A 24,931-nucleotide genomic window follows, 5' to 3' on the forward strand; every position below is an offset into this window, starting at 1 on the left:
GGAGGGCCAGAGCCAGGTCCGAGTTGGAAGTGCAGGACAAGTGGGTGGGCCCAAGGCTAGTGGGTGTGTGGGGAGGTGTGGGTGCCTGGGAAGGGGGAGGGGCGTCCGGTCTGGTCAGTGTGTGGATGAGCTGCTGAGTTGCCCCTGGGGCATTGGGGAGAGTGGGGTCAGGCTGGTGTCCGTGGTGGGGGTTCCCAGGACCCGATCTCTTCCCTGGTCTGGGCCTGTGCAGGATGCCTCATGGGAGGCCCCGCAATGCAAGGCCTGTCTCTGTGTACATGTGCATGAATGTGCACGTGTTTGTGTATGCATGTGCACGTGTGTGTGTGTGTGTGTGTGTGTGTGTGTGTGTGTGTGAAGGTGGCCACGTGAGCTGGTGCTGGTCTGTGGAGCGCATTGTTTTCCACGGTTGGGCTCAGTGTCCCTGTGGCCTCTGGCAGTCCCTCCCCAGAACCCCAGGGCTGCCCGCCTCTGCCTCTTTGGGGCAATTAGGTGCGTGTCCTCATGAGCAGACAGGCCTGGCCACAGGTGGGAGATGGCCCACAGAGGTCCCTCGCCCGAGGGAGGGTATGAGGCTAGGTCTCGAGGGCACGGAGGGCTGTCCCACACCACGGGCCAGTGTGCTCCTGTGCGGGCCCAGAGCCATGTCCAGGAGCCCTGGAGACCAGTGGACAAGGCACCCGGAGACCAGGCACTGCCCACAGCGGGGCTTGCTCAGAGGCGGGCACCCTCCTGGGCCCTCCTGTCCCTGAGTGGCATCTCCTGCCCCCTGTCCACATCTCCTGACCGAGCCCTTGCCGGTCGTGGGGAAGCCGTCCCCCCCTGGTGCCTGCAGACCCACCAGCTCTGGGTCGCGCCCTAGCGGTGCCGACCAGCCTCTGAGCCGGCCTGACCTCCGCCCCGGAAAGAACCACGACAGTGTCGCAGGGTCCCAGGGCCGTGCTGGGTGCTTTATTGAATGCTGGGTGCCCGAGGGTATGTACATGGGGTTCGTCGGGCGCCGGGCGCAGCTCATTTACCCGGGTTCCGGGAGACGGTCTTCTGGGCGTAGTGGTTGTGCAGGGCCTCGTGCATCACCTCGCACGTGAAGGGGTCCCCCCGCTGCCACCGGGCCTTGTCCACGGTGAGCTTGCTGTACAGGAAGAAGGAGCCCTCCTGGTCCTTCTGGGGCGGGGTCGAGGAGTACTTGGTCTCGGACTCCGGTTGCCCGTTGCTCTGCCACTCCACGCTGATGTCCGGCGGGAAGAAGTCTTTGACCAGGCAGGTCACGCTGACCTTGTCCCTGGCCAACTCGTCCGAATGTGGGCCCAGGACGTACACCTGCGGCACCCGGACTTGCCCTGTGGGATGAGGTCAGCACAGACGGTCACTCCCAGGTGGAGGGCTGGCCCCCCAGCCCCGGGCCCAGGCCCACCTGTCTGCTCCGCACCTATGGCCTTGGAGATGGTCCTCTCGATGGGGGAGGGGATGGCCTTGTTGTTGACCTTGCACTTGAACACTTTGGCCTTCAGCCAGTCCTGGTGCATGATGGGGAGGGTATGGACCACGTGGTAGGTGCTGTTGAACAGCTGCTGCTGCGCCTTCACCGTCTCCTTGCTCTTCTGTTGGTCGTCCACGTACCAGGTGAACTCGACTTCGAGGTCATCTGGGGCCACGTCCACCACCATGCACGTGACCTCGGGCGTACGGGAGATCATGAGGGTGTCCTTGGGTTTCGGGGGGAAGATGAAGACCGAGGGCCCTCCTGGGTTCTCACAAGCTTGGGGAGACAGCGGCCAGGGGTCAGCCCTCGGCAGGCCTTCCCTGGGCAGGCGCTCCCCGTGGGCCTCCTCCTGGTGTGGATACTCACGTGGGCATGTATGAGGCGGACAGGTGGGTTTGGGTTCTTTAATTACGGGCACTGCAGAGAGAGCAGGTTGAGGGTTACTGGGGCCTCACGGGGCACGGCCCTGGGCAGGGGCTTAGGTCAGGGCCAGAGTTTGGCAGGTCTGAGGCCAGCACCCGCCTCTGTGGCTCCAGAGCCGGTGCCCACCCTGGGCCTGGTGGTGATACCAAGAGGACCCCTCCCCGAGCTTGGGGAGACCGTCTGCACTTCTCCCACTGCCCTGGGCTGGGGCAGCCATCCCTGCTCTGTGGTTTGTCTCCTAGCAGATGTCTCTCCGTGGCATGTGCTCACCGATCTGGTCCACCTTGGTGCTGCTGGCCGGGTGGGCTACGTTGCAGATGAAGGTCTGGCCGGACGAGCTGGCGGGCACCGTCACCATGCTGCTCATAGAGTAGAGGCCCGAGCGGAGGACGGATGGGAAGGTGTGCACGCCGCTGGTCAGGGAGCCCGAGTTCCAGGTCACAGTCACGGGCTCCGGGAGGTAGCCAGAGACCAGGCAGCCCAGGGACACCGTGGAGCCGGACGTGGTGCCACACTTAGGGGACAGCGGGAAGACTGACGGGGCCGTGGTGGAGGCTGTAAGAGAGGGGCCACGTGACTGCCAGGTCTCACCCTACCGTAGCCTGGGCAGGGCATCGGGAGCCCAGGCCCGGAACAGCGCTGAGCCCCGTGCCCATGGCCCATGGGCTCCCAGAAGACCGAAGACCCAGAAGCCTGCAGACCTGCTGTCCCGTGCGGCTCTGCCACCCAGGGCCTCCCGCCTCCGCAGCCATGGGTGCCAGGCTCAGCAGCTCAGCCAGCGCTGCCTGGGCGGGAGCCCCGCCCCCAGCCCCTGGTCCTCAGAGCCTCGGAGCCCTAACTGGTGGCTCTCGCTCTGCCTGGCTTCCAGGGCCCCTGAGCCCACTGTCCTGTCGCCCTGCCAGGCCCTGCCCTGGGCGAGGAGGCCCTTCCTCAGGTGCGTGGGCCTCTGTCCGCAGCCCACAGCCCCTGCCCTTCTGGGTCAGCGCTGCAGCCTAGGCACTGCCTGGTCCCCACCCCTGCCTGGAGCCCTCTGTGGGAGGCCTCTCCCCTCCTCCCTGCAGCCCCCCAGCCCAGCTGCACCTCTGCACCCAGCAGTCTCTCACGCTTGCCCCTTCTCCCCACTTTGCTCCCGCCCCCGCCCCCCCAGCGCTGCCCACTCACTGCCCCAGCTCCTGCCTAGTCCAGAGCCCTCCTGCCAGGTCCTTCCTCAGTCCGGCTCGCTCAGCATGGCTTGGAGCCTGGCACAGGCCTTGGCAGCCTTCTGCATGGTGTCAGTGCCCCGGACCCCTGTGTGGCCCCCTCAGCTCAGCCCCAGGACCCTGCTCGGTTGTCCCTCCCCCCTCCCTGCTCAACCCCCACCTCATCCTGGGCTCCTTTTAGCTCAGGCCCTGCCTTACCCCTGAGCTCCTCCAAGCTCAGCAGGACAAACTCTGCCTGCTGCTCAGGGCTCCCAGCCCAGCGGCTCCCTCCCTCCCAGTGCCCTGCAGGTTCAACCCCTCCAGCTCCTCCCCACAAGCCTTCCCTGCCCCCCAGCCCCCACCAAGCCTCTTCCTGGACATTCAGAGGAGCTCAGGCCTCTGTCCTCCAGTCTCTGCCTTTGCCCATCTCAATGCCATTTCTGCCAGCTCTGGCCCAGCCCCCTGCCCTGGGCCTCAGCCCTGAACCCTGTCAGGAGCTGGGCTTCCTGCACTCAGGCCTTGGCCTCAGCCCAGGGTTGCTGTGTTCTCCCCTGACCTGCACCCTGCTTCTTTTCACTGAGCCTCTGGCCAACAGCGCCCCCTCCACCTACTGCCCTATGATCCCTCTCTACCCACCTGCTCACCCCAGCCCTTTTGTCCCCTGGCTCCTGGGAAGCTCCCTGCCCTCCCACCCGCCCCATGCTCACCTGCAAAGCTCTGCCAGCTCCCACCCAGCTCCCTGCCCACCTGCCTTCCCCCTGATCACTTGCATAGCTCTGCCAGCCCCCACCCAGCTCCCTGCCCTCCTGCCTGCCACCTGCTCACCTGCATAACTCTGCCAGACCCAACCCAGTTCCTGGACAACTCCTTGCTCCCCTGCCCTACTGCCTGCCCCCTGCTCACCTGCATAGCTCTGCCAGCCCCCACCCAGCTCCTGGGAAGCTCCTGCCCTCCTGCCTGTCCCCTGCTCACCTGCATAGCTCTGCCAGCTCCCACCCAGTTCCTAGGCAACTCCTTGCTCCCCTGCCCTCCCGACTGCCCCCTGCTCACCTGCATAGCTCTGGCAGGTCCCACCCAGCTCCCTGCCCCCCTGCCTTCCCCCTGCTCACCTGCATAGCTCTGCCAGCTCCCACCAAGCTCGTGGGCAGCTCCTGCCTTTCCACCTGCCCCCTGCTCACTTGCATAGCTCTGCCAGCTCCCACCCAGTTCCTGGGCAGCTACTTGCTCCCCTGCCCTCCCGCCTGCCCCCTGCTCACCTGCATAGCTCTGACAGCCCTCACCCAGCTCCCTGCCCTCTTGCCTGCCCCCTGCTCACCTGCATAGCTCTGGCAGCTCCCACCAAGCTCTCGGGCAGCTCCTGCCTTTCCACCTGCCCCCTGCTCACTTGCATAGCTCTGCCAGCTCCCACCCAGTTCCTGGGCAGCTACTTGCTCCCCTGCCTTCCCGCCTGCCCCCTGCTCACCTGCATAGCTCTGCCAGCCCCCACCCAGCTCCCTGCCCTCCCGCCTGCCCCCTGCTCACCTGCATAGCGCTGCCAGCCCCTACCCAGCTCCTGGGAAGCTCCTGCCCTCCCGCCTGCCCCCTGCTCACCTGCATAGCTCTGCCAGCTCCCACCCAGCTCCTGGGAAGCTCCTGCCCTCCCGCCTGCCCCCTGCTCACCTGCATAGCTCTGACAGCCCCCACCCAGCTCCTGGGAAGCTGATGCCCTCCCGCCTGTCCCCTGCTCACCTGCATAGCTCTGCCAGCTCCAACCCAGTTCCTAGGCAACTCCTTGCTCCCCTGCCTCCCGCCTGCCCCCTGCTCACCTGCATAGCTCTGACAGCTCCCACCCAGCTCCCTGCCCTCCTGCCTGCCCCCTGCTCACCTGCATAGCTCTGCCAGCTCCCACCAAGCTCCCGGGAAGCTCCTGCCTTTCCACCTGCCCCCTGCTCACCTGCATAGCTCTGCCAGCTCCCTCCAAACTCCTGGGCAGCTCCTGCCTTTCCACCTGCCCCCTGCACACCTGCAAAGCTCTGCCAGCTCCCACCCAGCTCCCTGCCCCCACCTGCCCCCTGCTCACCTGCATAGCTCTGCCAGCTCTCATCCAGCTCCAGGGCATCTCCTGCCCTTCCACCTGCTCCCTGCTCACCTACAGTTGTTGTCCATAAAGTTCCTGGCCTGCAGTAGCCCCTGCCCCTTCTTCCCTAAGATCCCCTCCCTACAGGTCAATGAGCTCCACCTGCGCTCCCTGTCTGCCCAGAGCTTCTGCTCGGCCTCCTGCCAAGCCCAGAGCCCTCAGCCCAGTAGCTCCAATCCTGGTCTCATTCCTTCCCTCAGGCACTGGGCTTTGCTCCCTGGAGCCTCCCGCCTCCCGCCCTCTTCCTTCCAGCCTGTGCCCGCCCAGCCCTCCCCCAGAGGTGACCCCTCTTCATTCTCTCCAATGGCAACCCCTCTGGACCTTTGCTCTTTCCAGTTGCTGGTCTGCTTCCCTGTGCCTGGCAGCCGCTGGCCCTGAGCCCAGGACCCTGTCACCTGCCCACACCCAGGGAGCTGCCCGCTGAGCCTGTGCTGCCTGTGCTCCGGGCACCGAGCCCACATCCACCTCCCCGCCACTGGCCGCCCTCAGCCCCGGGCCCCATGGCCTTCGCCTCTGACTCAGCCCATTGGCCCCAACAGGCCCCTCACGCCGCCTGGGGGTCCTCTTCCTCCGCTGCACGATGCCAGCCACCTCCCTGTGTCCCCAGCTCAGACCACTGTGCATCCAGGCACGGTCCTGCCGTGGGTGCCCCAGCCTTGCCCTCTGGCCCGGGCAGCCCTGGGCTCCTGCCCTCCCACTCGCTATGTTTCTCTCAGGCTCTGGCCCAGCGGCTCCCGTCACTCTGTGGGTCCCCGAGGGCCTGGTCTCCCCTCAGCTCCTGGGGCTAGTTCCCCTGTCCCTCCTGGGCCCTGCTCTGTGGGGACCGCCCTCACCACGGGCGGGATCTGGGGAGGCAGTGCCCCCGACCTGACTGCTCTTGCTCCCCGTGCATGTGGCTCCTGGTGGCTGTGGCTGTGCCCACATCCCCACATCCTAGGAGTTGGTAGCTGGGCCCCTGAGACGTGAACTCCCCCTGCCCCCCGCCCTGCGAAGACTAAGAACGGGATTGAAACTGGTGCAGGGCTCGCTTCCTGAAGTTCCCTTTTTTCTGGGTGGTTTCTCTGTCAGGGGGCCAGGGGGAGTCCGGACGCAGCAGAGGGCCCCTCACGTGGGTGTGTGGGTTGGGGTGAGGCGGGCATCCAGGGCCCAGGGGACAGAGTGAGAACCTGCTGTCATCGCTTTGCGCCCCATGGGGCCAGGCTCTCCCCGAGGCCCCTGGCTTCCCCAGCCTTGTTGACACCTCCCCCTGCCTGGCCAGTGAGGGTGTGGGCACAGGCCGTTCAGTCACAGTCTGCAGCCCAGCCCAGACTCGCCCTGTCCACCCACTGAGGCAGCTCCCAGGAGCCAGCCGTCCTCAGGGCCTTGCCTCTGCCCTCCTTCCCTCTCTGACTACGTCTGTGGCCTGATCATTGACCAAAGGATGATGCTGACCATGGTCAGAGGGAAGCATCCCTCCAGGCTCAGAGTTCACAGAGGGCACTGGTGCCCGAAAATGCCCCTCTGGCTGGGACTGCATGCAGCCCTCCACCGCTCTGAGGGCGCGGACCCACCGCAAGGGACTTGGACCCTCAGTGTCTGTGTCTCGTGCTGCACACAGCTCAGTCGTCCTGCAAGTCCGAGGTCTGGCCTTGGCTTGGGGTGCTGGGAGGCACCAGAGCTCCCACTCCTGAAGTGCTGGGGGCCAGCAAGGCCATGGGGAGGGGCCAGGCACTGCTTCTTTCAAGAGTCCATCCGTGGGCAGGACTTGAGCCCTTCAGGCTGGCAGAGCATCTGCAGGGCCCAGTGCCCAGGTGCCCCGGAGCACCCATCCTGTTGTGTGTCAGCCAACAGCCCTCTGGGCCCCTCCGCCCGTCCTGCTGTCCGGTCCTCTCGCCATCTCTCACGGTTTGTGATTTTGTTGCAGAAGACCGGAGAAAAACCAAGCCACACTTAGAGAAAGGGAGTTACTTTTTATTATTAAATTCTGTGCAGGCCCAGAGAAAAATGTGTCTTTCAAATTCTGGGCCCACCAACATGGAGGAAACTCCTCTATTTATACTTTTTCCAGTCCTTTGTCTCCCAAATTTGGAATGAGTCTTCCGGGCCTTCTGAGAAAGAAGCCCTGCGTGCTGGGAAGGAGCCCTGAGACCATGTCTCAAGGCCTGGCCTGGTGTCAGCACTGACAGCTCTGTCTGGGGCATGGTTTACAGCCTCTCTGGAAGGGGAGTAGTCTTATTTTCCTTATTATTTAAGACAGAAGCCAAAAGAGTAGGGTTAAAATTTCAAACAGCAATTTTTATATAAGACAGATGCTTCAATTTCTCACACCCAGGTCCCAGGTCCGGGTCGAGGGTTGCACTGGGGTGCAGGGCCGGGGCTGGGCGGATTTCTGGTCCCTCTGCTGCACAGTACCTGGACAACGTCTCCTGAGGTCCTGCCCTCAAGGCCAGTGACGGTCCTTCGGCAGCCCTTCCCGCAGAGGTTCTCAGGTGGCCTGTGGGCTATGGGTTCTGGGGAAGGAAGTGACCCTGCCTCGCACGGGGCAGGGCAAGGGGCCGGAGGAGCCCATGGCCACTGTGCAAAACGTCATGAGCCACAGCCGTGGGGAAGGACGTGTCCTCTGGTCCCTCCCCAGGGCAAACTGATGGTAAACTCGGCTCCCTCCACCCGGCTTCCTCCCTGCGGCGCCCAGGCCACCTGGAGCTCCTGTCCAGCTTGCGGTGCCCAGCTGTGCGAGCTGTGGGCACTGCTTATGGTTGCCTAAGAAGCACTCTAACGGACAGAGTTCACAGTGGTCACTGGACCCTGAAAATGCCCCTCTGGCTGACACAGTGTGCACCCCTCTACCGCTCTGAGGGCCCTGACCCCACAGCATGGGAGTTAATCTCTGGGCGGCTCACCACATCATGGCCTTTGGCGAAACCCGAGAGTGTTGTGGCCGTTGGTGTTTGCCTGTCGAGTCTACTCCCACCTGTATGCCCAGGTTTCTGGCAAATCGCACAGACCACCTGCTGCTGGTCACTGGGGTGGGAGCCGAGCTGCCCGTCCCAGTGATGGGGGTGGTGTCAGGAAGATCCATCTCTTGGGGTCTTTACAGGACATCAGGCACAGGTGCAGCCATTAGGACCAGGTGGAGCGGCCAGGGTGGCTGGCGAGGGTGTGATGAAGCGACCCAGGTATCCACGCACCGGGCTATCTCAGGACCTTGGCACGTACCCTATCCCAGTTCCCGAGGCCCATTCGCTCCAGACAGATCCTCTCACATAAGAAAGTCAGTGAGGCTTGTGGCTCAGTGGCTGAGCATTGACCTATGAACCAGGAGGTCATGGTTTGATTCCAGCTCAGGGCACATGCCTGGGTTGTGGGCTCTATCCCCAGTGTGGGGCAGGCAGGAGGCAGCTGGTCCATGATTCTCTCATCATTGATGTTTCTATCTCTCCCTCCCTCGCCATTCCTCTCTTAAATATATATATATTAAAGTCAGTGATGCTGAGTTTGCGTAGAGTGGAGTTATGAGCCAGAGTGTTGGATCTGGGCCTGGCTTTCAGGAACAAGAGAAAAGAGAGGCTTGAAAGGGTTAAAGAGAACAAAACGGGGCAGAGAAAAACGTACTGTGCTGAGCAGATGCCTTGCAGAAAGCTTGCCGCCTTGAGCAGCGCATAGCGCAGATGCCCATTAGCCACCTGACGCTGGGAGGAGCCAAGGACCGACCGGACCCTCACATCAGCAGAGCGGCATGCAGCAGCAGAGGTTAATAAAAACCTGACTCTCCCTTTGGTCTCCGCTGACTCCTTTTTCAGACTCAGCCCACCTGCACCCAGGTGTCTGGAATAAAATCTTTGTTGATACGTTATGACCTCATGTCATTGGTGTGTGACCCCCACCCACTCCCAACCTTGCAGGAGTCGGAGGGCATTCACAGGAGCCCTTTCCTGGGGCCCTGTCCCCACTTGGGAATCGATCCTTCCATCATCATCAATGGCCCTCTTTGTCTCTGTGACTCCTTTTTGTATTTATCCTTAACTTTTGTTAATCGTCACCTGGGGATATTGCATTTTGATTGGTCAGTTTAGTCCATTCACATTTAATTTTATTGTGCATAGGCAAGGGCCTACTCTGGCCACTTTGTTATATATTAAAAATATATATTTCTGTCTGTCTTGTAGCTATTTCACTCCTCTCTTTCTTGCTGTCTTCCTCTGTGTTTCATTAATGTTTTTTTTTTTTTTGGTGGTGATAGCTTTTGATGCCTTCATTGTTCAATGTGTATAAAGTTTTAGTTATGCACCATACTGCCTGCACCTGAACACCTGTTAAGAGGGTAGATTTTATATTAAGGCCTGGGGTGGGGTAGAAACCAGGTGGAGGGGTGATATGGGGGGAAGAAAAGGAGGACATCTGTAATACTCTCAACAATAACGATTTAAAAAAAGAATTTATATGCATATAGGCACAAACCATGGACACAGACAATAGTGCAGTGAAGGCCTGAGGAGGGGGTGGGAGTGGTGTGGAGGGGTCAATGGTCGGGGGGGCGAGGAAGGGGACATCTGCAATTTTTCAACAATAAAGTTTAATTAAAAACAAAACTAAAAAAAAAGACTCATAGAGTTGTATAATGCATGGCATGAGCCACAATCTTAACCATGGACTTTAGTTAATAATAAGAAATATATATTTTTAATATAATTTTTGAAAATTTATTTTATTTTTTCAATCCTCAATTGAGAAATTTTTTTCATTGATTTTTAGAGAGAGTGGAAGGGAAGGAAAGAAGAGAGAGGGAGAGAGAGAGAGCAAGAGAGAGAGAGAAACATTGACGTGAGAGAGACACATCAATTGGTTGCCTCCTGCAAATGCCCTGACTGGGGCTGGGGATCAAACGTACAATTGAAGTACATGCCCTTGACTGGGAATGGAAACTGCTACCATTTGGTGTGAGGGGCGACGCTGTAACCACTGAGAAAACCGGCCAGGGCAATAATGTTTTAATATTGGTTCTTTGTTTATAACAAATAGCCCTAAACGCTGATGCAAGATACTTACATTAGGTGAAGATGTGCCGGCCGGCGTGGCTCAGTAGATTAGCGTCTACCTATGATCCAGGAGGTCACAGTTCAATTCCCGGTCAGGACACATGTCTGCGTTGTGGTCCTGATCCCCAGTGTGGGACAAACCGGAGGCACCCACTCTGTCATCATTGATGTTTCTATCTCTCTCTCCCTCTCCCTTCCTCTCTGAAACGGATACAAATATACTTTTTAAAACAAACAAACAAAAAACAATAGGTAAAGACGTGGTGTTTGAGGGGCACCGTAGTATGGAAACTGTACTGTCTGCTTATCTCATTTGTAAACCTCACCACTCCCTGGCCTGCCCCAAACAGTGTGCCATTCAGATAAACAGGAACAGCGCCACGGACAGCGGCTCGCCCAGGCGGCGGGTGGGCATCACCACGGACAGCGGCTCGTCCAGGCGGCGGGTGGGCATCACCATGGACAGTGCCTCGTCCAGGCGGCGGGCCAAGCAGCACCTTGGACAGCGGCTCGTCCAGGCGGCGGGCCGGGCATCACCATGGACAGTGCCTCGTCCAGGCGGCAGCCAAGCAGCACCTTGGACAGCGGTCCCGAGGCTGCTGGGACAGACACCACATAGCCATTGTCTCCTGTGGAAAGGGCAGTCGCCTGGGACAGCACTGTCCTTACAGCAGGAGTTTACAGAGAAAGAAAGCATTTGTACCGTGACCTCATGCACCCTAAGGTCACCGGCTACGCCCTTGTGTAGTCTGGGAGTTATGCTGGCATCACCCATGAGTGCCCACAGAGAGGCCTGGTACAGGCAGTGTGGAGGGTGGAATTCTCAGATGGTCCCTCCTTTTTCTGTTAAATTATATTTTTATTGGTTTCAGAGAAGAAGGAACAGGGAGAGAAAGACAGAAACATCAATGATGAGAGAGAATCATCGATGGGCTGCCTCCTGCACACCCCACACTGGGGAGCAAAACCGCAACCCGAGCATGTACCCTGACTGGGAATTGAACCATGACCTCCTGGTTCATAGGTCAGTGCTCAACCACTGAGCTACGCTGGCCGGGCTTTTTGTTGTTGTTCATTCTCACCTGAGGATATTTTTCCATTGAGTTTTAGAGAAAGTGGAAAGGAGGCAGAGAGTGGGAGAGAAACACTGATGTGAGAGACACATATCAATCCTTTGCCTCCTGCACGTGCCCCCACGGGAGCCAGAGATGGGCATGAACCTGCAACGCAGGTCCATGCCCTTGGCCGAGAATTGAATGTGTGTGAGTCAGCACTCTAACCACTGAGCGCACCGGCCAGCACGGTCCCTCACTTTGATATGAAATCCGTATATATATTAACCAATTCTTTTCTTTTCCCATCCTCCTGTTCTGCTGCCATTTAACGTAAGGTGCGTTCGTGTGAGTTGCTATGGCTCAGGGTTAAGCGGCAGGCTGTCCAAGACTGGCCATTTTCCAACAAGGACAGAAAAGGGCAGCACCCAGGGACAGTGAACAAGGAATATTGGGTTTCGTTTCCTCTTTGGGGAGGACGGCTGGCACGTGTCAGGCTGCCTGTGAGAGATTTCACTCTGTGGAGGGGAAGGCCGTTTGGTCCTTTATTTGCAAACAGCAGTCCAAGGAGCCATGTGTGGTGGGCTGTGGTGAGTTTGGTCTGTCATCTGAGCTAAGCTCTCACTACCCTTCTCAGGACCCTCTCCCCGGGAGGCCCTCGAGGAGGGTTGGTCATGACAGGAATTCGCATGGTGCTTGGAAAGCAGGATGGAGCGGCTGTCCTCAGGGCTGGAAGGCGGGAGCCGGGCCGGTGAGGAGCACGCTTGCTGCCACCGGCCTGAGGACCAGGCTTGTCAAGCCCTGATTGAGGTGTGGGAGGGCGCGTGTCCTGTTGTCGCAACTGCTGGGACAGATGTTTCTGCGCTGAGGGGGGGGGGGGCACCCCGGGCAGAGGCTGTAGTGACGGGGAGCTCAGGGCACTGGGGCCCACGAGACCAGCACAGGCCTCTGGCAGACCATTCCCGCAGTGGGCGGGGACAGCAGGTGGGGGGTCCTGCTGGACTGAGAGAGCTGGTTTGGGAGGCTGTGCGGAGGCGGACCAACGGGATGGCTAGGCGAGCTCTGACTGCGCGATGGCCTGATTCCAACCCACTGGTGGGTTTGAGCCGTGGCTGCCAGGACAATTCAGGTTTCAAAAGAACACCCTGGCCATGGGTGGAAGGGGGCAGCCTGGAGCGGCGGCAGGTGTTGCTGTGAAGCAGGAGGCCGGCTGCACACAGCGGCAGACTGAGGGCCGTGGGTCCATGGGGCAGGTGGTCATTCAGTGAGATGGCAGAGTGGGCTAGGCGGGCTCAGAGGGAATCACCTGAGAGCAGGACAGTGGCTGCCTCTGTGACTGCTGAGGTGAACATGCAGGGACGCAGCACCAGGCTGTGGCCGAGCCAAAGGCATCCTGACGCTGTCACTCCTGCTGTTTGCTGAGCGCTTTCTACCTGCCTAGAGGGATCTACCTGCCTGGAGGGTCCTGTCTGCCTGGAGGGTTCTACCTGCTGGAGCGTCCTATCTGCCTGGAGGGTGTTACCTGCTGGAGTGTCCTGTCTGCCTGGAGGGTCCTACCTGCTGGAGGGTTCTACCTGCTGGAGGGTCCTACCTGCTGGAGGGTCCTGTCTGCCTGGAGGGTCCTACCTGCTGGAGGGTCCTGTCTGCCTGGAGGGTCCTACCTGCTGGAGGGTTCTACCTGCTGGAGGGTCCTATCTGCCTGGAGGGTCCTGTCTGCTCAGGGTCATGAGGAAGCAGCCAAGAGCTCTGTTCTCTTAGAGGCAACTTTCTAGGTGAAAACCGAGAATAACCGACAGGTAAAAGTGAGCCACAGAGGGTGCTGGAAGGAGGCTCAGGGGAAGGTCTGTGGGCCGGGCCTTGCATTAGGGTGTTGGGACATCAAGCAGACCTGAAGGGGATGATGGGGGAGCCTCATGGCCTGGGACAGCCTATGAGGGGAGAAAAAAGGATGGAGAGATAGGAGGCCAGGGCAGCCGGGCCCCACAAGGACCCCATTCTGATTTCTGATAAGATACGAGGGCCTTTGGGGCTGTGGGGAGCTGGGGTCTCATCTGAGATCTTGAAACAGGGCTCCAGGGGTTGGGCAGGGAGACCCTGAGGTTGTAACCCTGGGCCTCTGGCACGGAGACCGCACGACCAGGTGAGGAGACCAGGTGGAGAGCTGACCAAAACGGGACAGGGTGGAGCGGCAGCAGTGTGCTCCTTTTCCTCGGCTGCTTTGGCAAATGCCCCTGCTGGTCCTCGTCCATCCTCACTGGGCAGAGTTCAGGGTATGGTTGTGCCCGCCCCTCTCCCCTCCCACAGGCTCCAGGGAGAACCCAATTGGCCTTTTCCAGCTTCTGGTAGCACCCACACCCCTGGGCTCCTGGCAGTGCCCTGTGGCTGCCCCCATGGCTGTCCCCAGTGGCCATGCCCCATGATCGCCCCCGTGGTTTTCCCCAGGGCTCTCCCCCATGACTGTCCTTCGTGTCTGCCCCCATGGCTGTCCTATTGCTCTTCCCTGTGACTATCCCATGGCTGTTCCCTGTGACTGTCCCCCATGGCTGTCCCTCTTGTCTGTCCCCCATGCCTGTCCCCTGTGACTATCCCCCATGGCTGTCCCCCATGACTGTCCTTCGTGTCTGTCCCCCATGGCTGTCCCCTGTGACTGTCCTCATGGCTGTTCCCATGGTTGTCCCTAGTGGCTGCCCCCGTGGTTGTTCCCACGCAGCTGGCCGTGCAGCGATAAGTGCCAGCTTCTCTCTGTGATGACACTGCCCAGCGACAAGAAGAGCCCTCCCATCTCAATGTCCTGCCTGACAGGTTCTGGGAATGTGGGTGTGAAGCCTGTATGTTGCCTGTAGGCCGGCACATGTGTGCCTTGTGCGTGTGTGCACACACGTGTGCATGTGTGTGAACTGTGTACGGGGCATGCTGCATGTGTGCACTGTGCGTGTTGCTTCCGTGTGAGCTGTGTGTGCGTATACATCTGTGCACCTGCAGAGTGAGCCTGCCTGTGTGTGTTCAGGGTGGAATAGGGCCTCCAGCCCAGTCCACTGCGTGGACGGACCCCTGGTCCTCCGTGGCAGCCCTGCTGCGAGCGGCCTCTCAGCACCCGGTGCCGGGGCCAGAGGCGGATCCTGAGGGCCGGGAAGGAAACAGGAGGCAGGTGCACGGAGCCGGAACTGCCTACGTGCTGGCCGGCGGCAGACGGGAGGAGGCGCCTGGGTCAGGGCCGGCTCTGCGGCCAGGCGTGCAGTGTTCCTGCGAGGGCCCCGGGCGGCTCCCTCAGGCCGGGCCAGTGCCCACGGCCCACTGCCCTCCTGCTCGGGTTTCCCGGCTCCGCACAGTCCCTGGCCGGCTCCAGCGAGCCCCCAGGATGTCCCTGCCCTTCACGTTGACGAAGGTGATGAAGCCGCTGTAGAGCAGGGTGAGGAGGAAGAGGGCCACGAAGGTGGGTCACAGGCGGCTGGCATCGTCCAGGTCGGCGTAGCCATCACAGCCCTCCTGTATGCTCAGGGGGCCCCAGAGGGGCGGGGCCAGGCCTGGCGAGGAAGCGCCGCCGGTGAGGTCAGTCCTGTGGCCGCACAGCGCACAGCAGCAGCTGCATGCCAGGTGACAGCTCACACCGTCCAGTGCCCACCCTGTCACCCACCCGACAGGCATCTGCAACCCGCCTTCTCATGGCCAGGCCCGTGCCCGGCACAGCAGAACCAGATAGGTCACAGCACCGATTGGGGCAGGTGAACCAGAACGAAACACCGCACATAAGTCTGCACATGTGTGACCAGAAAGCCAGGGAGGCGCCGGCAGTAAGAAGATGCAGACGCACAGGGACTGGCCCCGGGAGCCTCCCTCAGAAGTGGCAGCTGGGCCCGGCCATGTGGCTCAGTGGCTGAGCATCAACCTATGAACCAGGAAGTCCCGGTTCAATTCCCGGTCAGGGCACATGCCCGTGTTGCAGGTTCGACCCCCAGTCTCTCATCATTGACATTTCTATCTCTCTCTCTCTTCCCTTCCTCTCTGAAATCAATAACCATATTTAAAAGTATATACAGTGCTTGGAAGTGGCAGCTGTGATGAGCTGTGGAAGATGAGCTATTGCCAACCAGGCAAAGAGAGGAGGGAACAGCATTCTAAGCAGAAGGAACAGCATGCACGGATGCCCTGAGTTGGGAGAGAGCCTGGCCCAGGAGGATGGAGGGGGCAGGAGGCCAGGCCCAGGAGGGGTGCAGGCCCAGATGGCAGCAGGAGGAGTGGCAGGGCTGTGAGACAGGGCACACGCCAGGTTGGAGTATGGCATCATCATCCTGCTGGATTGGGAGGGGGACTTGCCCAGCCCTGGGCTGGGTGCCCGGGGCCAGGCAGGAAGTGGGTCTGGGAACCAGCATGCAGCACAGGCCGCCGGGCCCCTTGTCTGTGGCGTGGGGCATTGGAGGTGGGCCGGACATGAGTGAGTGCCAAGGTTTTGCAGTCTGTTGGCTATAACAATGAAAAGCGGGTACAACTTTGCTTTTCTCGTCATTTTATTTTCGAGTAATTAGTGATTTATTCCTAATCACATGCTCTGAACTCAGGGGCCCTCAGCGAAATGGAGAAATAAAGGGCAGCCGTCTATCACCACAGAGACTGAGATCCAGGCTGGGGCCTGGTGACCGGATCCCTCGTGACCAGCCCAGGGGGCAAGGCCATCTCCATGACCCGCGCTGCCTGTGGCGCTGTGGACACCGAGCACAGGTTGGCAGGTGAGCGCTGGGCGGCCTGGATGGTGTCCTGCTCGCGGCCTGGCCCAGCATGCCCATCCCGTCCCCTGGGGGCCTGGAGGGCAAAGACAGGGCAGGGTCTGGGTGCTGGGCGGCCTGGCAGGAAGCCTCAGAGGGGAGGGTGAGCCCCACCCTGCGGGTCCCTGTTCCCTCCACAGTCAGCGTGGGGTCCAGCCCTCCCTTCTGGATGCACCTGGTTCCCAAGGTGCTGTGTCAAGTCTTGGGGCCCTTGGGACCTGGAGAGGCTCGGACATGCCTGGGGGTGTGTGGGAGACGTCTGTGGTGACCACCCGATGTCCACCCTCGAGGAGGCCCTGCTCCGTGCCCAGTGACGGGTGTGTCTTCACAGGAAATGGCTGCTCTTTGGGACCTGGCGGGCGGCCCCAGCCTCCCGCCCTCCTGGGTCAGCGCTCAGTGTGGGGACACCAGGAATGAGTGGGACGAACAGGTGTTAGGTCACCCAAATCCCCAAGTGTGGGAACAGCGAGTGCAAACTCCAGACACCAAATCAGCTGATGGGGCTGTCCCGGGGGGCGGCACAGACCGCCAGCCGCTGTGCCACTGCCCACCCCCAGCCCTGTGCCGGGAGTGCCTAACCTGCAGTGTCCAGGCTCCAGCTGGCATTGAGCAGCCTCCCCAAGGCGGGGGGCCTGACCTCGCACGCGTAGGTGGCCGGCGGGGGCCGGGGACTGCCGGGACCCGCAGGACACTCCAGGTGCGGAACGTGCTGTTTCTAGGCTCGGCTGTGGGCGCCGCGGTGGCAAACCAAGAGGAGTCCACCTGGCGCGGGCCCTCCTGCCAGGTGAGGAGCAGCTCCAGGGGCGAGAAGCCCGACACCTCGCACAGGAGCCAGGAGGCCGCCCGGGCAGAGGCGTGAGCACCCGGCGTGGCCAGGACTCGGACGGCGAGGCTGCTGGGCGCCGTGGCAGCTGCGGGGAGAAGCCCGGTTGTGCCCGGGCCACGGGAAGACTCTGGAGAATGCGAGTCCTTGTGGGCGAGGTGGCCAGGAGGGCTGTGGAGAGAGGACATGTGAGGCCCCTGGCCCATTCCTTCCCTGCTCCCCCTGCTCCGTGCCCCCAGGGACTGGCCTCGGAGAAAGGGTCCAGCATCCCAGCTTCTGGCTGGGACCCGGGCCGGGGTCTGGGGCATGGTGGCTGGATCCCTCGTGACCCCTGAGTTCAGGGGACCTTGGGGCCCTGAGAGGGAAGTGGATGGGTGGGGAGGGTCGCCTCCTGCTCTGCCCATGGTCGGGGCTGTGGCCTCTCCATGCCCCCAGCTGTGAGGTGCATGTCTGAGCCCCACCCCAGCCACATCGTCCCTGCATCGGTGCCCCGGAGTGCGCCTCCGGTTCTGGCGGGACCCTGCTGGCCTGGTTGCTGTGACCGACTGCCAGGTGCTCAGGGACCATCCGTATGACAACTCCTCCGATGGTTTAGGACAGTGATGGCGAACCTTTTGAGCTCGGCGTGTCAGCATTTTGAAAAACCCTAACTTAACTCTGGTGCTGTGTCACATATAGAAATGTTTTGATATTTGCAACCATAGTAAAACAAAGACTTATATTTTTGATATTTACTTTATATATTTAAATGCCATTTAACAAAGAAAAACAACCAAAAAAATGAGTTCGCCTGTCACCTCTGACACACGTGTCATAGGTTCGCCATCACTGGTTTAGGGCGTGGACAGCCAGCAGGTGAATGGGCCACAGACTGACAGCAGGCCAGGAGCAGTGTGCTTGTAAAGGGACACGCCCTGGCTGGTGTGTCTCAGTGGATAGAGCATTGGCCCACAGACTGAAGGGTCCCGGGTTCGATTCCAGTAAAGGGCATGTACCTCGGTTGCAGGCTCCATCCTCGGCACTGGTTTGGGAGTGTGGGGGAGGAACCAACCGACGTGTCTCTGTCACATCAATGTTTCTCTCTGTCTCTCCCTCTCCCTTTCACTTTCTCTAAAAATCAATGGAAACAATCCTCAGGTGAGGATTAACAAAACAGAAAACTCATAAAATGAAAGGACACATAGGAAATGTGTGTCCGTCTGTCTGACACGGGAGGGCCCATCCCCAGGGTGCTCTGGACACGACAGCAGGCACCAACTGCAGCTGGGGGTGTGGGCGTCTGGACCAGCAACCTGGTGGGGCCACCGCTGGTCGGGTCTCCCTGTGTCTGCCCAGCACACCCCTGCCGACACTGGCAGCCCGCTCAGAGCATGAGCACCGTCTTCTGGCTGGCAGACCCTGGGTGCACCACCACAACCCAGCCTTCAGGGGGCGCCTGTGTTTCTGTGAGGGTCAGGGGTCAGGTTCCGCACTCCTGGCTGCACTGGCAATGAGTCCCCAGAAAAGCTTTCAGAACAAGCTCATGTCTCAGCCAGGCCCACAGGGCAGGTGCATCCCAGTGCTGGCCCAAGGCCCTCCTCATCCACTGTGCCCCCTGCAGTGTGACCTACGCCAGACTCTGGCACCTGAAGGCCTCAGTGGCACTCAACACAGGGCCTGGCATACGGTAGGTGCTCAGTAGCCATAAGTTCAGGGCCCCGTCCTTCCTGGCCAGAATGTGACTGAAGACTCCCAGAAGTCATGGAGGGCTGCCTGAAGGAGGCAGCCTAAGGCATGGACAGGTGGGTAGGGGTATGCTGGCAGAGGGCTTCCTCACCTGGGTCTCTGGCCGGGGTGGGGGCTGGGGTGAGTTTCTCTGAGAGAGGTGGCGCGTGGATCACTGAGATGGCCTGGGTTTTCCAAGATGCTGAAATCTTAGAAGTGGCAGTGGGCAGCCGAGGTCAGAGGGCATCATGGAGGAAGAGGGGGACAGGCTTCCAGGTGGATGGGAAGACATGGGTAGGGCAGGGGAGGGGCCGGGTTTGGGCTGCTGCCTCCAGCACTCTGGGGACAGGGGTGGAAGGGACTGGGTTCGAATGCTGGAGCTAGAGCGCCTGAGGGCAGAGTGGGGGGTAGGGAGGAGCTGCTCTGAGGGGCGGCTGGGTGCCCATTGGGGCCCAGTCCCTGCTTTGGTCCTGGAGGTCAGGCCTTGGAAGATGCTGGGACATGCTGGGGGCCACCCACCTGGCCACTGGAAGGTCTTGGACGTGTGATCGGCTCTGCAGCTGTGTGAGCCAGGCTTCCAGACGATGGTTTGGTAGAAGAGGTAGGTGACCCTCTGCTTCAAGTGCCCAATCAGAACGTCATTTGCGGGCAGCTTCTCTGCTCCTATGTGCCAGGTGGCTGAGTCAGACCCCGTCACCAAGCAGGCCAGGGTCATGGAGACGCCTTCTTTGGGGGCCTTGCACTCTGGGACCATGGGGAGCACAGCCACACCTGGAAGACAGACAGGTGGTGCTTCTGAGGCTGGGCACTCCCCAGGGCACAGGGCAGTGTGGGAGGAGAGGCCCCGGTCCTGGGGGGCCTGGCAGAGCCCTGGAGGGGAGGCCCAGTCTCCTTGCTCTATGCATCTCCTGTTCTAACCCCTCCCATGAAGCCGTGAGGGGTGGAGGGATCCCCAGTTCAAGGTGTGCCCTGGGTGATGGGTCTGCCTGGCAGGTGAGGCAGAGCATGGCTGGACTTGTGTGTCGTCACCTGAGCAGCAGTGAGGTCAGCCCTTCCTATCCCCAACTCCTGCTCCCAAGGGCTCTGTGCTCGGGACCAGCCTGTTAGTGACTTTGGTCTCAGAGGGGTTGTTCAGTCCTGTCCTGGGGGAATCTGGGGGCACACAGCTCCATCAGCCAATGTCCAGACAGGTGACACCCTGCAAGTACTTCAGGCCTGGATGGGCTCTGGGACTGGCAACTCCCTGGTGGGTTGGCTCACAGCTTCCTCATCCTTTCTGTGGGGACCTGGGTGATCAAGGTGGATGAGCCCACATGGGGTCCCTAAGAGCACTGCTCTATCTTAGTCTCATGGCACCTCTGCTCCAAGCCCCTACCTCTTCCCATGTCCCTGCCCTCATACTGCCTGTCGGTGCTGGAACAGGGCCACAGGTCCTGTGATTCAGCTGGCACGCAAGCCGTCTGGCTGGGCAGTGGCACCATGCGCTCTCTACAGGTCCTCTGGCGGCAGAGCCCATGACCCTGCTCTCATCTTTTCCTGCACTTTCTCAGCAGGGCCATCTCCCTTTCCCATAAGGTAACGAGGTCCTGCTGGAGTCAGGTGGCTCCAAACCCCATAGGACTTTGTCTTTACAGGAGGGGGACTTGGACACAGAGACAGGCACAGGGAGAGGTCATGCACAGAGGAGCTCTACAAGCAGAGGATGTCAGCAGCTCCCAGAGCAGCAGTGGGGAGGGCCTGGCCATCCCCCTATAGCCTTCGGTCACCAGCCCTGTGACCCTTGACCTCGAATCCCAGAATCCAGGTCTACGACAGTGAATTTCTGTTGTTTAAGCCCACCGGGTCTGTGGGCTATGGTACAACTGATGTAGGAAATAAATGTGGACTTTAGTACCAGGAGTGGGGTGTGATGTCATCAACACCTAGGAGTGTGGTTGTGGCTTTAGAACTGGGTGGTGAGTGGAGGCCTGGAAGGTCTGAGGTGAGGGTTAGCAAACCCAAACTGGGGAGCACTTGAGATCTTGCTTCCTAGTATTGTTGTCATTTGGGTTCAAACAAATTCTTAGAAAAATTCTCTACAGAGGAGGGATTAGAAGATGGTGGTCTGGTAGGGGATCTGTCTCCCATCACCTTCCAGAATTTAACTGGAATTTAAACTAAATTGGAGAATATTCTCCCTGAAAGACCAGATGAAGACTGGCTGGAGAGGAGACTTTAAACAAAGAAGGGCAGAAACTACCTCCAGACTGCACCTGTACAGCAGCTCAGACAATGTGGGTGGGGTTGAGCCTCACAGTTAGCCAGCCTGAGAGGAGATCCCAACCATGAATGGGACAACAATAATCAAGATCCAATTATAAAAGGAGGGCCCAAATAACACACAAAAGGGCCACTCCTAGAGTATCCAGCTCAGGAGTTCAAAGAGACAGCACCAAGTCGGTCCCATGGGATATTTACTACAAAAGGCTATACCACAAAGACTGGGAGTCATAGCAAGTATAGCTAATACATAGAAACAAACACAAAGAGACAACTAAAATGGGGAGACAAAGAAACTACCTCCAAATGGAATAAAATGAGGAATTGCCAGAAAAAGACCTAAATGAGGTAAGTAACTAATCAGACATAGAGATCAGAGTAATGATTATAAAGATGCTTAAGGAATTTAGTAAGAACTACAAGGAACTTAGTGGAAATTACATCAACATGACAAAGGACATAGAAACCATGAACAAGAACCAGCCAGAAGTAAAGAATACTATATCTGACATAGCGAATACACTGGAAGGAATTAAAAGCAGGCTTGATGAAGCAGAGGATCGAATCAGTGATTTGGAAGACAAGGTAGGAGAAAACATTCAGTTAGAGCAGCAAAAAGAAAAAAGAACTTAAAACACATGAGGAGAGTTTAAGGGAACTTTAGGTCAACATGAAATGGAATAACATCTGCATCATAGGGGCATTAGAGAGAGAAGAAAGTGAGCAAGGGATAAAGAACCTGTTTGAAGAAACAATGACAGAAAACTTCCCTAACGTAGTGAAGGAAAAAGCCACACAGGTTCAGGAAACACAGAGAGTCCTAATTGAGATGAACACAAAATGACTGACACCAGACACATCATAATTAAAATGGAAAACATTAAAGACAAAGAGAGAATTTTAAGGGCAGCAAGAAAAAGACAGTCAGATACCTACAAGGGAGCTCCCATAAGTCTGTCACCTTATTTATCAGCAGAAAAGCTATAGGACAGAAGGGACAGTATTCAAAGTAATGAAAAGCAAGGATCTGAAACAAAGACTACTCTATTCAGCAAGGCAATCATTCAAAATTGAAAGTGAAATAAAGAGCTTCCCAGACAAAAAAAAAAAAGACTAAAGAAGTTTATTACCAATAAACCAGTATTTCAAGAAATGCTAAAGGGACTGTTGTAAGAAGAACAATATATATATATATATGCATAAAAATAAAAATGTCAATAAATAAATACTTATAAATGATAACCTTAAATATAAATGGATGAAATGCTCCAATCAAAAGACATAGGTTAGCTAATGGGTAAGAAAACATGACCCATATATACACTGTCTATAAGAGACCCACCTCTGAACAAAAGATTCATACAGATTGAAAGTGAAGGGATGGAAAAGAATTATAAGAATTAGCCAAGCAAATGGAAATGAAAAATAAATAAGTGGAGGTAGCAATACTGATATATTACAAAATAGACTTCATAAGGGACAATGAAGGTCACTACATAATAGAAAGGGATCAATCCAACAAGAGGATATAACCTTGGTAGACGTATATGCCCCCAATATAGGAGCAGCTAAAAATATTAAACAACTGCTAGAGGACTTTAAGGGAGAGATTGACAGCAATACAGTCATAGTAGGGGACATTAACACCTTGCTGACTTCACTTAATATGTTTTCCAGATCAAAAAATCAATAAGGAAACAGTGACTTTAAATGAAACACTGTATCAGATGGATTTAATTGACATTTACAGAACATTTAATACCAGTGCAGCAGAATATACATTCTTCGTAAGTGCACATGAAACATTCTCAAAGATAGGTCACATATTAGAACACAAATATGTCTTTACAAGTTTAAGAAGATTGAAATTATATCAATAATCTTCTCAGATCACAATAGCATGACACTAAACATCAACTACAATAAAAAAACTAAAAACATTCAAATACCTGGAGACTAAATAGAATGCTATTAAACAATGAATGGGTTACCAATGAGATCATGGAGGAACTAAAAAACTTCCTGGAAACAAATAAAAATGAACACACAACAACTCCAAATCTATGGGACACAGTAAAAGCAACCCTGAGAGAGGAGTTCATAGCATTCCAGGCCTACCCGAAGAAACAAGAAAAAATATCAAATAAACAATCTAACTCCACAACTAAAAGAATTAGAAAGAGAACAAAAAGCCCAGCCAGAATGACTCAGTGGTTGAGCATCGACCTATGAACTAGGAGGTCATGGTTCAATTCCCGCTAAGGGCACATGTCCAGGTTGCAGGCTCAATCCCTTCTTATTTGAAATCAATAAAAATATCTTTTAAAAAAGAAAGAATAGCCCAGAGTAAGCAGAAGGAAGGAAATAAAAATCAGAGTGGATATAAATGACATAGAGACTAAAAACATCAGTACAAAAGACCTATGAAACCAAGAGCTGCTTCTTCAAAAATAGAAATAAGATTGATGACCATTTAGCCAGACTAAGGAGAGAGGACCCAACTAAATAAAATCAGAAATGAAAAAGGCAAATTAATAACTGACACCACAGTAGACACAGAAAAAGCACAGAAATATAAAAGATTATAAGAAAATACTATGAACACCTCAATGCCAACAAACTTGACAACCTGAGTGAAACAGACAAATTCCTGGAAACATACAATCTTCCAACACTCAATCAGGAGGAATCAGAAAATCTGAATAGACTAATAACAACTAATGAAATTAAAGTAGTAATAATAAAAACTCCCAGCAAACAAAAGTTCTGGACCAGATGGATTTACAGGAGAATTTTACCAAACATTCAAAGAACACCCATCTTCCTCAAACTATTCCAAAAAATTCAAGAGGATGGAAGACTTCCAAACTCTTTTTATGAGGCCAGCATTATCCTAATTCAAAACCAGATAAAGACACTACAGAGAAAGAAAATTATGGGCCAATATCCCTGATGAATATAGATGCTAAAATCCTCAACAATATATTAGCAAATCAGATCCAGCAATACATTAAAAAGATCATACACCATCACCAAGTGGGATTATTCCAGGGATGCAAGTTTGGTACAATATTTTCAAGTCAATAAATATGATACATCACATAAACAAAATGAAGGATAAAAATCACATGATCATATCAATAGACACAGAAAAAGCATTTGACTAAATCCAGAACCCATTTAAAAAAATATATGTTTTTATTTATTTTAGAGAGAGACGAAGGGAGAGGAATAGAGAAATGGAAACACCAATGAGAGACAAACATGGATTGGCTGCCTCCTGCATGCCCCGACTGGGGTTTGAGCCCCCAACCTGCATGTGCCCTGACCAGGAATTGATCTGGTGACCTCTTGTTTCATGGGTCGGTGCTCAACCAAGTAGCCACTTTACTGAAAGTTTTTTCATAAAAACTTTCAGGAAAGTGGGAACAGAGGAAAAATACCTCAACATAATAAAGGCCATATATGAGACACCTACAGCCAACCTCATACTCAATAGGCAAAATCTAAAAGCATTTTCTTTAAAATCAAGAACAAGACAAGGATATCTGCTTTCACCACACTTATTCAACACTAGAGGCCTGGTGCACGAAATTCATGCACTGGAGGCGGGGTGTCCCTCAGCCCAGCCTGCACCCTCTCCAATCTGGGACCCCTCGGGGGATGTCAGACATCCCTTTCACAATCCAGGACTGCTGGCTCCCAACTGCTCGCCTGCCTGCCTGCCTGATTACCCCCTAACTGCTCCCCTGCCAGCCTGATAGAACCCTAACTGCTCCCCTGCCGGTCCGGTCACCCCCAACTGCCCTCCCCTGCTGGCCTGGCCGCCCCTAACTGCCCTCCCCTGCCAGCCATCTTGTGGCTGTGGGTGCTGCCATCTTTGAGGGCGGGGCAGTCCATTAGCATATTTCTTCTGTATTGGCTGTGGGCGCCGCCATCGTTGTGATGGCATGAGGGCCAATTAGCATATCTCCTCTTTATTAGATAGGACAGTATTGGAAGTCCTAGCCATGGCAATTAGACAAGAAAAAAATAAAAAGCATGCAATTTTGAAAGGAGGAAGTAAAATTCCTATTATTCAAAGATGATATGATATTATACATTAAAAAACCAAAGAC

The 24,931-nt window shown here is 56.6% G+C and overlaps 1 gene segment (V, D, J or C); it reads right to left on the reverse strand.

The window, feature by feature from the left end:
* Positions 1 to 922: 922 nt before the first annotated feature.
* The window catches only part of LOC308535599 (immunoglobulin gamma-1 heavy chain-like), a 41,311-nt gene continuing 17,302 nt past the window's right edge, over positions 923 to 24,931 (reverse strand). The window contains exons 2-5 of the C gene segment in view: positions 2,177 to 2,461; positions 1,850 to 1,900; positions 1,430 to 1,759; positions 923 to 1,340 (exon numbers count right to left, since the gene is read on the reverse strand).

This window comes from Myotis nattereri (assembly GCF_964212035.1).
Source record: "Myotis nattereri genome assembly, chromosome: 20".
NCBI lineage: Eukaryota > Metazoa > Chordata > Mammalia > Chiroptera > Vespertilionidae > Myotis > Myotis nattereri.